Consider the following 7,309-nt stretch of genomic DNA (forward strand, 5'->3'; position numbering starts at 1 on the left):
GGCTCAGGCAGATGTAAGTGTAGTTAATACTCCACAGACTTCCATCAAGACACTAAATGTCTCAAAAAGAAGTAGAAAGTTGGAGAAAAGTTCTGTTGTTAGGTAGTAGCCATGGAAGAGGTCTGGGCCAGGTCTTGCAGGAAAAATTAGGTAATGGGCACCAGGTCACAAATTTTTTCAAGCCCAGTGCATGTCTTAGCAAAGTGATAGAGGATGTAGAATCATTGTTTAAGGGTTTTACAAAACAGGATAATATTGTGATAGCAGATGGAGCAGGAAATCGTGCTGATAGGGATCACGGCTACAGTATTAAATGAGACCTGGTAATAATAGCATCTGCAGTGAACAATACAAATGTTGGCTTGGTTTCTCCTTTCATGTAGTATGATATGCCCCAACCGAGCAGCTCTGTGAGGAGGGTCAGTATAGAGTTTGATCAACTGCTGCGAGTGGCTACTTTGTCAGGCATAGGTTTGGTTCCTGTTGATGAGAGAGAGTAAATTGGCTGTGGTGATAGCAAAATCTTTGAGGGGGGGGGGGGGGGAGGAGAGCACTGAAACTCATGAGAGTACCTCTTTTTTACGCTACGGTCTGTGTCCAACAATTCAACATTGATTGAAATTAAGCTTAATGAGAAGGTCAGGTAGGCTCGTACTAGAGATGTTAAAATATCGCAAGAGCCTCATAGAAATACAGTGAAAAATAATGATAGTATATTGCATCAAAATATCAAGGGATTAAAAGACAAAGTAGATGAGCTTCCTGTTTGTTTAAAAGATTTAGAAACTGAGGGTGGAATAGATATACTGTACTATGCCTGTGAGAACATAATTTAGTCACAAATGTTGAAAAGGTAAATGTAAGTGGATACAAGCTTTCAGCACATGTGAGCAGAGAAGCTATGGAGAGAGGAGGAGTTGCCATATATGTTAAAATTTATCATAGTGTGAAAATGTAGAAATTAAAAGAATTTTCTGTGGAGCAATATACAGAAGCATGTGCCTGTGAGTTTAAACTAAATAATGGTACTTTTATAATTGCAGCTATGTATAGGTTCCCATTGGGAAATGAAATGTTGCTTTCTGAATTGTTGATAGAATATGCTCCAAACATTTAATTACTCCTAAAAGATATTAAAAACAGAGTTTCTCTGTGTAAATAAATCTGTCAAGTAAGGATTTAATAAATGGGATATATTTTTTCACTGTTCCGACAAAGAATGTTACATAGCAATGTTTATATATAGAAAATATATGCTCTGTAAAGCAAGTTGAAAGCAGTCACCGTAATTTGTTTTGGACTATAATGTAAATGTGGCCCTCGTATCTGTAACACTTGATTAAATAATTATAATAGCCATGTCTGAAACAAGAAACCTATTTTATCTTCCATTACTATCACCTTTCAATTGATTATGTTGTATTTTAGAACATTTTCAGGGTGCAGTGAAGCAGAATTGCCAACGAATAGTTGGGTGCACAGCTGAATGCTACTAGTACTAAATTTGGCATTTACTTTATCAAACTCTTATTTCAGCATGCCTGAGATCTCTTTTACCAATCTTTTCTACTAGTATCTGGGCAATATAATTAAGCAATCTGCATAATTTTGAGGTCAGTCACTGACCTCTTAACAATGCTGTTGCTCAATGTTCTCGTCAGTCTGAGGGGAATCAGATGCTGGATGGTGGAATGTAATTTCATTATTAACAAGATAAAATTTTCTATGCACTATTCAACTATTTCAGGAGCTTTTCCACCAGCAGAAGGAATAAAGAGTTTTATAATACCATATTATTTTTAAAAAAAATATCCGTAATATAACAGAAAGTTTCAGCTATTTCTGGGTAACTTGGATTCTTTGTTACGCTAGCTGTCAGGCAAAGGGAAGCATTGTTTGTGTAGCCTTCAATACCGATTTTCTGAAAGAGTCTGATAGAAAGTATGATCCTGAAATATTACTTGGTTCTTTCAATTTGACACCAGTTATTTTCCTACTCAGGTATTACAGGAAAGCAACACACTGATAGGTAATGTTTTTAAAGACCAGGTAAATTTAATCAAATAAAAACTTTTTTTCTTTCTGATCATGATGCATCGCTACGGTCACAGGTTCGAATCCTGCCTCGGGCATGGATGTGTCTGATGCCCTTAGGTTAGTTAGGTTTAAGTGTTTCTAAGTTCCAGGGGGGTGATGACCTCAGATGTTAAGTCCCATAGTGCTCCGAGCCATTTGAGCCTCTGAAATAGTGCATTCAATTAATGATTCATTGATGGCAAATTTTAAGGAAAGCTTGCAACAGTTAGACTGGGATGAGTTGTAGAAGAAACCTGATGCTAATTTAAAATTTAACATATTTCATGATTCCTTTGTGAGTATATTTGATAACAGTTGCCCTAAGAAAACTGCGAAACATTTTTGTAAGAAACAATCTAAAAACACCATAGCTTACTAATGGATTGCCATAGCTTACTAATGGATTAAAAAATACCTTGTAAACAGAAAAGGGAAATATATCTTATAGCTAGAAGAAGTAATGATCCAGAAACAGTCAAACATTGTAAAAACGACAGCACTGTATTACTAAATTTATTGAAAAGTCCAGAAGTTTGTGCATTATGTCTAAGGTTAACACCTCTGATAATAAAATTAAAACAATTTGGAATACTGTTAAAAGGGAAACAGGACAACCAAGACCACAGGGAGACTGTGTTTCTATCAAACTCAATGAAAAGTTTGTTAACAAAATGTCAGACGTAAGTAATATTTTTAATAAACAGTTTTTAAATGTTTTAGAGAAAATGGGATCCAGCTGCTCATTATAAAATGCAAGGCTGTATATGGAAGAGGCAATACCTATGCAATTTGATGAAACTGAAATTCAACCCACAACTCCTACTGAAATTAGGAAAATAATAAATCCACTCAAAAGTAAAAGTTTGCATGGGATTGATGGGATTTCCAAAAGAGTACTACAAAATTGTCCTTAACTGATAAATGGGGTTCTAAGCCACAAATGTAGTAGCTCACTGAAACAAGGTATTTTTCTGGATAGACTGAAATCTGCTACTGTTACACCACTGAATTAAAAGTTGCTAAGGACTACTGCCCAGTCTCACTTCTGACAGCTTTATCCAAAATTCCTGGAAAAGTAATGTATTCAAGAGTAGCTCCACATATTTGTAAAAATGTATTGTATTTGATCAGATATTAAATACTCTGCATAACCGAACAGGAGCTATTGGGATGTTTTGTGAGCTCTCAAAAGCTTTTGACACTGTGAATCATGAAATTCTTCTAGATATGCTTAGGTATTGTAGTATGAGTGAGACAGTGGTCAAATGGTTTAATTCATATTTAAATGGAAGAATGCAGAAGTTTGAAATTAACAGCACAGATAGTCTGCAAAAATCAGCAGAGTCCTCTAACTGGGGAGGTATCAAGAACGGTGTCCCAGAGATTTCAGTCTTGGATCCCTTATTGTTCTTAATATATATTAATAGTAACTTGACACTCTACTATATTCATGAAGAAACAAAGCTAGTTCTTTTTGCAGATGATACAAATATAATAATCACATCCAACAAACAGCAAGTAGTTGAGGAAATTATAAACAACATCTTTCAGAAAATTATTAAGTGTTCCTCTGCAAATGGACTCTCACTAAATTTTGAGAAAACACAGTATATACAGTTCTGTACAGGAAATGACATAACACCATTGATAAATATAGACTCTGAACAGAAGTCAGTTGCTAAGACAGAATACTCAAAATTTCTGGGTGTGTTCATTGATGAGAAATTTAATTAGAATAAACGCATCGTTGATATGCTGAAACATTTAGCTCCAGCTGCTTATGCTACTAGGGTTATTGCAAATATTATCAGTAATATCAGTAATACAGCCTGATATGGCTATTTTTGTTTACTGCTTTCATGTGGCGTCATATTTTGGGGTAATTCACCATTACGAGAAAAAGTACTCATTGCACAGAAGTGTGTAATCAGAATAATAGCTGGAGCCCACCCAAGCTGACCTTGCAGACATTTATTTAAGGAATGCAGGATATCCACAGTACCTTCGTAATACATATATTCATTTACCAGAGAAGGAAAGTTGCCACTCACCACATAGCGGAGATGCTGAGTCGCGATAGGCACAACAACAAAAAATAAATAAATATTCACACAATTATAGCTTTTGGCCATTGTCAGCAGTAGACACACACACACACACACACACACACACACACACACACACACACAAGCGCACACACACACACTCATGCAAACGCAACTCGCACACACGTCTGCATTCTCAGAGAGCTGAAACCACACTGCGAGCAGCAGCACCAGTGCGTGATGGGAGTGGCGACTGGATGGGGATAAGGAGGAGGCTGGGGCAGGGAGGGGGAAGGATAGTATGGTGGGAGTGGCGAACAGTGAAGTGTTGCAGTTTAGATGGAGGGCAGGAGAGAAGCTGCGGAGGGGCACTACACAGCCATCATTTCACCGCCACATCCAGTCTTTTAATTTCTTTTTATTTCTCTCCTTTCCGCTACTTACCCCCCCCCCCCCCCCCGCCCCACTCTGCACCTCCGTCTAAACTGCAACACTTCACTGTTCGCCACTCCCACCATATTATCCTTCCCCCTCCCTGCCCCAGCCACCTCCTTACCACCACCCAGTCGCCACTCCCATCACGCACTGGTGCTGCATAGCTAAAACACTGTTGCCAAATAGCATTAAATGTCTGACAGATAGCCAACCGGTATTTAAAGACAAATTAAAATAATTTCTGAATGACAACTCCTTCTACTCAAAAGATGAATTTTTATCATGTGAAGACAACTTATGTTAAACTGATACATTCCAAATCATTACAAAATGTCGTGTTCATGATCTATAGAACAAGTATTCATACAATAACCTTTGGCCAGCTCTCTATGATGTGGAATGAGTCAGCAGACCCAATCATTCTCATTGAAAAATATTGTCACATTGTAACCCAACTCAAGTCCAAATCAGAAAGTAGGGTCATTAATGAAGTACAACAATTAGCACTGAAAATACAGATATTATGAACACTGATGTACAGTCAGAACAGAACTGAACTCCAGGACAAAGACTGCTGCTGTTTATTCAGACACCGAAAATTCCAGAACATACAAATATCACTAAACATAACAAATTCCGAGAAATTTTCAGAAATGATAAAGAGTGAATAATAAATAATTGCTCCAGGTTATGTTTGAACTGGTGGTCCACAGCACACCAGCCAGTGATGTTGACTGCTATACCACACTGCATCCATTGCAGTTTGTGGTAATTCTGCCTCCCCTAGAGAAATAGCTAGCTGTGTTTCAGAAGTCCTTACTGGATTTGAATACAGCAACCTGGATCTTGTCAGTGGGCCCCTGTGTAACAGCACTTGTAGATCCTTGTACTATGTTCATGCTGATACATCCTCTTCACTGTGATGATCACCAAAGGTAACCCTTCCCATTAAAACGTCTACATGGCTACTCTGCAAATCACATATAAGTGCCTGGCGTAGGGTTTATTAAACAACCTTCACAATAATTCTCTGTTATTCCACTCTTGAACAGTGTGCCAGAAAAACGAACACTTGTATCTTTCAGTGCAAACTGTGATTTCCCTTATTTTATTATGGTGACCGCTTCTCCCTATGTAGGTCAGCTTGATAAAGTATATTCGCATTCAGAGGAGAATGTTGGTGATTGAAATTTCATGGGAAGGTCACACTGCAATGGGAAACGCTTCTGTTTAATGATGTTACCCCTAATCCTGTATAATGCCTGTGGCACACTCTTCCTTGTAACAAAACATACTACTCTTCTTTGAACTTTCTCGATGTATCCCAGTAATCCTATCTGATAAGGATCCCACACCACACAGTAGTACTCCAAAAGATGATGGACAAGTGAAGAGTAGGCAGTCTCTTTAGTAGACCTGTTGGTCTTATAAGTGCCCTATAAAAAAAAGACTGTCTTTGGTTTGCCTTCCCCACAACGTTTTCTGTGTGTCCTTTCCAATTTAAAGTTGTTCGTAATATTAATTCCTAGGTATTTAGTTCAATTTATGGCCTTTAGATTGGATTGATTTATCATGTACCCAAAGTTTAACAGACTCCTTCTAGCGCTCATGTGGATGATCTCAAGTCATTTAATATTCATTATTTCATTATTCAGGGTCAATTCCCAATTTTCGCACCATGCAGATATCTTATATAATTCGCTTTGCAACTGGTTTTTATCTTCTGATGACTTTACCAGATGATAAACAACAACACCATCTATTAACAAGATGGCTGATCAGATTCTCTCTTAAATCGTCTATATTGATAAGGAACAGCTGAGGGCCTGTAACACTACCTTGGGGAACGCTAGAAATCACTTCTGTTTTACTTGATGACTTTCTGTCAATTACTACCTCTCTGACAGAAAATCACGAATTCAGTCACATAGCAGACGATATTACATAAGCACACAATTTGACTACAAGCCGCTTGTGAGGTACGGTGTCAAAAGCCTTCTGGGAATCCAGAAATACAGAATCAATTTGAAATCCTTTGTCAATAGCAACAATTCCCGTGAGAGAAGAGCTAGTTGTTTTTCACAAGAACGATGTTTTCTAAATCTGTGTTGACTATTTGTCAATAGACAGTTTTCTTCAAGGTATTCGAACTCAGTATATGTTTCAAAATCTTGCTGCATATTGATGTTAACGATATGGCCCTGTAATTTAGTGTATTACTCCTACTGCCTTTCTTGAATATTGGTATGATCTGTGCAACTTTCCCGTCTTTGGGTATGGATCTTTCCTCGAGCAAGCAGTTGTATATGATTGTTAAGAATGGAGCTACTGCATCAGCTTAGTCTAAAAGGAATCTAACTGGTACACCATCTGGACCAGAAGACTCTTTTATTAAGTGATTTAAGCTGCTTCTAAGCTACTCATGTTGGCAGCTGTCCTTGATACGAATTGTGAAATATTTACTTTGTCTTCTTTGGTGAAGGAATTTCGGAAGGCTGTGTTTAAAGTTCGTTTTACACGGGATACCCATGATGCACCATTTCCGCCGGCGCGTACCGTGAAGACGAGGCCACTTGCATGAGATTCACGTGTACGATCGCTAAACCGCGGAACAGGATAGGTCCTAGTCTCACGCGTATGTAGGTGCTCCGCACATGCGCAAACGACCAAGTCAGGAGCACAGCTGACAAACGGCGCAAAGTTTTATGTGGATTGTGTAACTCGCTCCTGCTCAGCGAAATGTAAAAAATAGC

The sequence above is a fragment of the Schistocerca cancellata genome, chromosome 2 (assembly GCF_023864275.1).
Source record: "Schistocerca cancellata isolate TAMUIC-IGC-003103 chromosome 2, iqSchCanc2.1, whole genome shotgun sequence".
Classification (NCBI taxonomy): domain Eukaryota; kingdom Metazoa; phylum Arthropoda; class Insecta; order Orthoptera; family Acrididae; genus Schistocerca; species Schistocerca cancellata.